The sequence below is a fragment of the Spermophilus citellus genome (genome assembly GCF_964194105.1).
Source record: "Spermophilus citellus genome assembly, chromosome: 8".
Lineage (NCBI taxonomy): Eukaryota > Metazoa > Chordata > Mammalia > Rodentia > Sciuridae > Spermophilus > Spermophilus citellus.
In genome coordinates, this window is record NC_138189.1 from 132740797 (window position 1) to 132750081 (window position 9285).

General features: G+C 39.0%; 1 long non-coding RNA gene across 1 annotated transcript; it reads left to right on the forward strand.

Annotated features, from left to right (window-relative positions):
* Window positions 1-333: 333 nt before the first annotated feature.
* Window positions 334-7870, forward strand: LOC308654496. The gene is made up of 3 exons (XR_014023278.1): window positions 334-498; window positions 1923-2085; window positions 7550-7870. It is a non-coding gene; the product is annotated as an uncharacterized lncRNA (long non-coding RNA).
* Window positions 7871-9285: the final 1415 nt, after the last annotated feature.

Here is a 9285-nt window from a genome sequence, read left to right on the forward strand (position 1 = left end):
GAGCAAAGCGGCGCCGACCGGACCGGTCTCTAGGGCCCCCGCACACTCGGATTCTGCCTGCCCGTTCTTTTCTTTGGGGATCGAGCTTCCTCCCTCCCGCGCTCGCAGGCGTCTCTTCGCCCCACTCTGTTGGTAGACAGGGCCCCAGGATTTTCTCACTCACTTGCACGGGACATGCCCCTCCCCCGGCGGAACCCAAGGCCAAAGCAGGACTTTGGACTCTCTTCCGCTTCCGCCCCTGCTGTCTGAGGCAGGTGATTCGTCGTCAGCGCCAAGCTGGAACCGCCCCATCCGGGCCGCTTTACCCTTCCTGATTGGTTACCTACAGGGGGCGGGGCTGCGGTATTTGCGTACGAGGTTAGTAGGAAGAAAGACCTAGGAGGTGGGAGGCAGGCTGTGATTTTCTGTGGTTCCTGAGAGGAAATGTGGAAGCTGCAGGAATTGTTGGACAACATTACGTTCTTCTACCGGCCTTACTCCCTCTAAAAGAAAGCCCGGGTAAGGGACGGTTACTTTAAGGTCGAACTGGAAGACAAGGCTTTTTTCCACAGAAAAATCTCCGCCTCTCTTAAGAGTGAATTAGAAAGCCTGCTGGAATAAGAGGAGAACGAGGAAACCTCTGCCTAGTTTTCAATAAGATTTTAGAATCTAGGGGTTTGAAGAAACCTCCATTTAGTTGTTAATGCACCCTGCAGAACAATCATTCTAAAAATAGCTTAATTTTGGAACAACCGCCAATACCAGATGTATTTAGAACTTCTGTTAAAAAATAACATTCGTTTAAGGCTTAAGAGGTCAATGCTCTTGCTGAGAAAGGTATATTATGCACTCAAAGCTTTTAGCTGTAGATTTGGCAAATGGAATCTTAAAGCTTTTATCAATCAATAGAGCAAACAAGTGTCTACTTCTCATTTAGATGTAAGAATATCCCCTTATTATAATTGTTGTTTTCTGGTGTTGTGCTATGTTCTTTTAAGTACTACATTTTATATCAGCCTATCTGCACAAAAATACAGAGAGGTAGGCAGTTTTTCATTTTACATATGAAAAAAGTTTAAAGTGGTTGGACAATTTGTCCAAGTTCATTGAGCTAGTAAGTGGTAGAGCTGGGATTCTAGCCTTGGTCCGTTGACTCTGACCTTTAAGCATTTGATCTGTCAGCTCTTGTACCCCGCTGGGAATTTCTGCCTAATGACCATATGGACCAAAGGCCTGCAATATTGAGTACACTCAGTCCATGATTCTCACATAGACAAGGAGGGAATATTATGATTATCTTCCCCAGTGTCATCTGTTTTAGCCAAAGAAAGGCACTTGATTTCTGCCACCCTCTTCCCAATCTTTAGCATCTCCATTTTATACCCTGGCCTCTTTAAGTTCAAACTGCTTTCTTAAAGGGAAAAATAGGCCTTTTGCCTTTTGTTGGGTCTTCCTAAGCTAACTTTCAGAATTGAAATGATTGTGGTCACAGCTACTGGGGAGGCTGAGGTGCCGTGACTGAGGTAGGAAAATGGCTTGAGCCCAGATGTTTGGGATCTGTCTGGGCAACATGATGTTTTCTAATTAAAAAAAAAAAATAGGTAAAAAAACTTTCCTAAACTTTATAGAAATGCATGCTGTATTGTTAAAATTTGGAAAATGGAAAAATAAGGAAGAGGAAATTAATCCTTATTCTACAACCAAATATAACTACTAATTTTCACTTCCTTGGATAGTCTGTATATGTAGATTGTCTCTACTTTCAGCCACGGTGTTATTGCTGCCTGAAATATTCTTTGTCATGGGCAAAACCTTTTCATCTATTTTGTGAAATCTTTCTTGATTGCCCTCTCTCTTTGTATGTTTATAGTATTCTTAGCATATAATATTCCTATAATGCTTATAAGTATTATAGCATATAATCATTTATTTGTCTTTTTTAGACTATGGGCTCCTCAGAGAAAGATAAAGTTCTAGAACCATTAGAAAGAAATGCAAGGAAGTGAGGAGACCAAAATGTCAGATGCATGAATGTTTTTGCCCATTTTGTGAGCTTGGTTCACCTGTGGCAAACCTTCTACAGAGCACCAGAGAAATGAGAACATAGTGAGTTTTTGATTTAGTTAAATTTATTTACTCTAAGTATTGTTTTTTTATTTCAAAATTGCCTGTCCTTTTTTTTAATGTAATGAAATAATAGTCAATATTACTTGTTTTTCAAATGTTCTTACTTTGGAGAATAAAACATTGGTAATTTTATGTGCCCAACATGTGGCTTATTTTTAAAGTTTTTCTTGGCCTATGAATTCCTGAAGTTGAGGAATTATAAGAAATGACCACTGTCAGCAACCATAATGCTGCTGTGATCCTAATCTGCTTGGTTCATTTGCTATAGATATTGTCTGTACTCTAGATATGATTTAGCCTAAGCCTGAGCTTGAATGGTGTTTGTTAAAAACAAACAAACGAACAAACAAACAAAAAAAAAAGAGGTGATTATAACTGGAAGATGGCACTAGGGTCAAAAGTAAGCTGTTGATCAACTTTCATGTAAATTATGTAAAACAATTTAAGTTTCTGTTTATCTGTTACTGTATCACATGAAAATAGGTAGATGGAATTTTGCCATCCTTGAAGGATGTGTTTGGATTAGTCTGCCATAAAAATGATAGATTAATTAAATTTCTTTTGAACAATCCTGGGAACTGGGCACTATTAACACTTTGGCAAGTATCTTCATCTCTCTTTCATTTAATGTGTCCATAGTGGTTTTAAAACCTGGTTTTAAATTCTTTGACAATCTTCTCATAAAAAGAGAGAGTCAGTGTTTCCTCTTCTTAAGTCTGTATGGGCTGGTGACTATTTTGACCGGCAGAATATGGTTAAAGTGACCATAGTCACTTTATGTGACTATGTGACTACTGAGGCTAGGTCATAAAAGGCTATATAGCTCCACCTTGACTACTGGAACACTTACTTTTTGAACTCTCAAGCATCATGTAAAAAAGTCTCACTGCCTGAGGCTAAAGTGCTGTGAGAAAGCCTAGGACACACAGAGAGGCTCCTTGAAGGTACCCTGAGAGTCAGCTCAATCTAGCCCAGGTGACAGTCATGAGTGAACAAGCTGATTCCAGCTCCCAGCCATACCAGGCATTCCTCAGCCATTTGAGTACTCCTGGCTGAGGCCATAGTCAGTCATGTGGACCAGAGATACGCACACCATCCTTGTTTCTGCCTTGTCCTGTGTCCTGACCTGAAAAATTCATGCACACTTAGTTTGGAGTTGCTTGATACACATCTTTTCCAGTAGTCTTTTATCTATGTGTTTATATTTACCTAATCTGAAAGAAGTTTCTCCTTTATAATGGTTTTCTGCCTATGGCTGACTCACCCTAGGAAGAAATGTCTTAGATTTTTCTTTTTAAGGAACATTTTGGCTCTGGAATCTGAGATGATGCTAACCAACCAATGAGTTAAGTGAGTTTTAGATATAAAGATTATAAAAAGAGGAGAGATCTAAGAGGGTCCTTACAGTATGCTTCAATTTGTATTGTTTCCTTTTTTCCCTCTTCCCCCCTCAAATGGGAGGGAAAGTGGTCTATTCTATACCAAATGAGTGGGGAAGAAAATGGAAGTGGTATAAGTTATAATATCAAACTTCAAATCTGAACCTTGGAGCTGAGTATTTTTGCTTCTTCTGAGATTAAGCTTTACCTACCATATCTTTCATCCTAAATTTTACACTTCATTCAAGTTGCCATGTTGTATTCATCTCTACTGTCCCCTGCCCTACCCATGTCTATAACAGATAAAGATGAGATCCTTGATAAGTATCATCGTATCTCTATTTGTCTATATGACTTTATATATAATCTACCTTATCTTGAGGCTTCTCTCAGATATTTTTGGTCAATACTGTATGTTGAGAGCCACAGCTGAAGGGGCCCCAGCAAACTTCCAGCTGCCAGCTGATGATTGGCTCACAGCGGCCCCAGCAACTTCTAGCTGCCAACTGATTGGCTCCTCTGCGGTGATGCTCATTGGGCTGTTTCCCCGCCCTTTCAGACCACGGAGCTGCTCATTGGGGGACTTTTTTTTGCTCTGCCCACGTGAACCAGCCAATCGGCCTCAAGAGCAGGAGGAGTGGGGGAGGTTGAGAGGTTTGTGGGAAGCCGGTGGTGGCAGTTGGGCTCTGAGGGTTACTAATAATACCTAGCCTACATGATAAAATTTCCAGTCGTAGTGTAGAAAGAGGTTCCAAGGGATTAGGCTCCACAGGTGTAGATTGGGCTATGCTTTCTTTAAATTTAGATTCTCGCCCCATGCTAAAACTAAATATTCAAGGACATGAATTTAATGGGCTAATGGATACAGGTGCAGACCTTAGCATCATCTCTCGTCAAGAATGGCCAAAACATTGGCCATTACAACAAGCCATTCAAATGCTTCGAGGCCTAGAAGTGGCGACTAATCCCCATAGAAGTGCAATGGTATTAGATTGGAAGGATCCTGAAGGATGTGAAGGAACTATACAGCCATATGTATTGGATCATCTCCCAGTAAATTTATGGGGACGAGATGTCCTAGATCAATTAGGTTTGACATTAACAAATAACATCAATCAAAATGCACCCACTATTATGGCTAGACAAGGTTTTTTTTTTTGTTTTGTTTTGTTTTGTTTTTTAGACAAGGTTTTAGGAAAGGAAAAAGATTAGAAAAACAAGAACAAGGTATAGCAGCACCAATACAAATAGATCAAGGAACAGACAGACATGGGTTGGATTTTCAGAAAGGGCCACTGAGACAATAAAAATTACTTGGAAATCAGAAAGACCAGTATGGGTTCCTCAGTGGCCCCTGACTAAAGAAAAGATACAAGCAGCCCATGATCTGGTCAAACAACAATTAGCAGAAGGACATATACAACCTTCTGTATCTCCCCATAATACTCCCATTTTTGTCATCAAAAAGAAATCTGGTAAATGGAGATTATTGCAAGATTTAAGAGCCATTAATAATGAGATGGTGGGCTGGGGATGTGGCTCAAGCGGTAGCGCGCTCGCCTGGCATGCGTGCGGCCCGGGTTCGATCCTCAGCACCACATACCAACAAAGATGTTGTGTCCGCCGAGAACTAAAAAATAAATATTAAAAAAAATTCTCTCTCTCTCTCTCTCTCTCCTCTCTCACTCTCTCTTTAAAAAAATAAATAAAATTTATTTTAAAAAAAAAAATAATAATGAGATGGTTATTATGGGACCTGCTCAATCGGGGATTCCTCAATTGTCTGCTTTGCCAAAAACCTGGTATGTTTTGGTTATAGATATTAAAGATTGTTTTTTTTTTTCAATTCCAATTCATCCTGAGGATAGTCCACGTTTTGCATTTGCTATCCCTGCACTGAATCATGAAGGTCCTGATCAGAGATATGAATGGAAAGTACTCCCTCGAGGGATGGCTAACAGCCCAACTATGTGTCAAATTTATGTTAACAAAGTAATCCAGCCACTTAGAAATTAAAATCCTGAACTACAAATATTTCACTATATGGATGATGTATTATTAGCACACAAAGCTAAAAACACATTGCTAGAATGTTATGCCACACAAACTTATTAAAAAATTATAATCTAGAGATAGCAATAGATAAAGTACAATTAAATTTTCCAATTAATTATTTAGGAGTTCTATTGTCCTCAACCATGGTCTGTCCACCAAAAATTCAAATACGAGTAGATCAACTCAAATCACTTAACGACTTTCAAAAGTTATTAGGAGACATAAATTGGATAAGGCCTTATCTAGGTATACCAACAGGAGAGTTGGGACCTTTATTTGATATCCTAAAAGGTCCATCAGATCCAAATTCACCCCGCATGTTAACACCTGAAGCAAGAAAGGCATTAAAAATCATTGAAACATATATGGAAAATATGCATTTGGGTAGAATTGATATGTTTTCCTTTATTATTTATTGTACTACCAACAAAAAATATTCCTACAGGAGTATTTTGGCAAGAAGGTCCATTATTATGGATACATTTATCTTATTCTCCTAACACTATTCTTACTAGGTATCCTGAGGCTGTAGGACAATTAATACTCAAAGGAATAAAAGCAGCAAAGGGAGTGTTTGGAATTTCTCCCAATAAAATTTTTACTCCATATACTATGAATCAAATTGATGAGTTAGCTAATGAGTTAAATACTTGGGCAATAATCATGTGCAAATCTAATGTTTCATTTGATAACCACTTACCATCTAATCCTTTATTGTCTTTTTGGTCATCGCATCCTGTAATTTTTTCAAAAATGACAAGAAAAACACCTATCATGAATACTCCAAATATATTCACTGATGGGTCAAGTAATGGTACAGCAGGAATAGTTACACCTGATCAAACTTTTACATTTTTAGTACCCAAACAATCAGCTCAAAAGGTAGAGCTTAATGCAGTATTACAAGCTTTTGTGATGTTTAAAGATTCTGTATTTAATTTATTTTCTGATAGTCAGTATATAGTTAATGCTATAGTATCCCTTGAAGATGCTGGTAGGATTTCTCCTTCCTCTACTGTTTTCTCTTTGCTTTCCACTGTACAATGTCTAATCTTACAGAAAAGATCCATTCTTTATAGGACATATCAGGGCACATACAGGATTGCCTGGAGCCCTTAGTTTGGGCAATGATTTAGCAGATAAAACTACACATGACATACATATTTTCTCTACACTAGAAGAAGCTACAAATTTCCATAAAAAGTTCCATGTCAATGCTAATAGTTTACAAAAGAATTTTAAAATAACTAAGGAACAAGCTAGACAAATAATAAAGCAATGTCAAAATTGTGTGACCTTTTTACCACTAGTTAATCTTGGAGTCAATCCTAGAGGACTGATACCTAACCATATTTGGCAGATGGACATCACACACTTGCCAGAATTTGGAAAATTAAAATATTTGCATGTTACAGTTGATACTTCTTCTGGATTTTTGATGGGCTCCCTTCATGCCGGAGAAAAAAACTAAAGATATTATAGCTCATTGCTTACAAAATTTTGCCACTGTGGGCGTTCCAAAACAGTTAAAAACAGATAATGCCCCTGGTTATACTTCTACCTCTTTTAAACAATTTTGCTCATCATTTGGCATTACTCATATAACAGGAATCCCATACAATCCACAGGGACAAGGCATAGTTGAAAGAGCTCATCAAACTATTAAAATGTACTTATTAAAGCAAAAAGAGGGAATTGGGAAGGGGTATATATTCCCCAAAGATAAACTTAAAATAACCCTTTTTACTCTAAACTTTTAAAATTTGGATTCAACAGGGCTTAGTGCTGCAGAAAGGCATATATGTCCAAAAAATGTACATAAGCCCAAGGTACTTTGGATGGATATTCTAACAGGACAATGGAAAGGTCCTGACCCAGTGATTGGCGTCGGGGGTCTGTTTGTGTGTTTCCACAGGGAGAACAGCAGCCGATTTGGATTCCAGAGAGATTAACTAAGGTCTGATCCAGTGATTGTCTGGAGTCAGGGGTCTGTTTGTGTGTTTCCACAGGGAGAATAGCAGCTGATTTGGATTCCAGAGAGATTAACTGAAGCGATTTCTACAGACCAAAAAGAAGACGATTTGGCTCAAATCCATAACAGCTGATATCCCAAACTCCAGTTTGGCTATCCTTACATCTGCAACAGAACCAGGATGCTTTTTTCAATATCTATTTTATTATTACCCTTTCCCACATCATGAAGTTCTATTTTGTTTTTTGAGCTCATACAGACCTAGGTTAATGTTTTGCTGATCAGTTCTATTTTTTGACTATAGAGTTTTTAAACATTGCAATGGAGATTTCACCTGTAAAAAGTTATAAGGCCTTTACTATTATGTTATGTGTTGTATGTATTATATTATGTGTGCACACTTGTGTTTTATGTTGTATGTTTTTATGTACGTATGTCCATATATCATATATGATGAGCGCTCATGAAAAAATGGATCCAAATATTTTTTTTATTCACGTGATTTAAATGGTTTAATTTAAATTAGGTAAACAGCTGTTGAGGATTTTTTTCATATGTGAACCAAAAAGGAGGTTAACAGATCTGTTGGTTTACTTTCACCTTTCCTTTTCATTATATTTAATAATTCTCTTCAAGATAATGTAAATTGTTAAGAAAATTGTTTTCTTTTAGTGTCTTCTGGAATGTTACATATTTTTTTTCTTTAGCCATTATTGTCAGAATTCCTATCTTCATCCCAGTGCTGGTGAAGACAAAGATAAAACCAATCTACAGCTTCTGCAATAGCCATCATTGAACTGCTAGCAGAACTTGCCTGGACTATGTATCACTTGTATGCATTGTGAACTCACTTGTATGCATTGTGAACTATCTGTTGGTGCAGCGACTTGTGGTAGTGTTGGGGTATTTTTGCTGATGGTATCATCGGTGGTACAATTTTTCCAAAAGAAGCCGTCAATTGGCTTGGTGTATCTTCCTCCCTTCTGCTTGTCAGCTAAAATTTGGGGGCCAAGAGAGGTGAGGCAAAGAACCTCACCTCCCCCCCCCCCCGGTGGTACAAAGACCTATCCACTGGTGTGGCTGTATGCTGAACCGGTAGTCAATAACGGGTAAGATCCAATTGCAATGGTAACACCCTAAGACAGGAGGCTGACGCCTTGAGGTCAGCTCATCTGATTACGGGTAAGGACCATATGTACTATTGGACAACCTAAGGCAGGCACGGTCCCTAAGCCACATGCTTGTTGTTTAAACAGAGAGGGGGAGATGTTGAGAGCCACAGCCGAAGGGGCCCCAGCAAACTTCCAGCTGCCAGCAAACTTTCAGACTGCCAGCTGATGATTGGCTCACAGTGGCCCCAGAAACTTCTAGCTGCCAACTGATTGGTTCCTCTGCGGTGATGCCCATTGGGCTGTTTCCCCACCCTTTCAGACCACGGAGCTGCTCATTGGGGGACTTTTTTGGCTCCGCCCACGCGACCCTGCCAATCGGCCTCAAGAGCAGGAGGAGTGGGGGAGGTTGAGAGGTTTGTGGGAAGCTGGTGGTGGCAGTTGGGCTCTGAGGGTTTTTCCTGAGGAGCTGTGTGGTTTGGCATGTGTGGTTCTAAAAATAAAGTTTGGTTTTTTTTGACACGTGGCTCCTGAATTGTGCTCAGCCAGACTGGGGCAACTGTAGTAGCATTTATAAATTTTGGTAAATTTAATAACCATTAAATATGAAAAATTTAACATGTTTGTGTTAAAATAAAATGAATTTCAATGACTTGGAATTTTT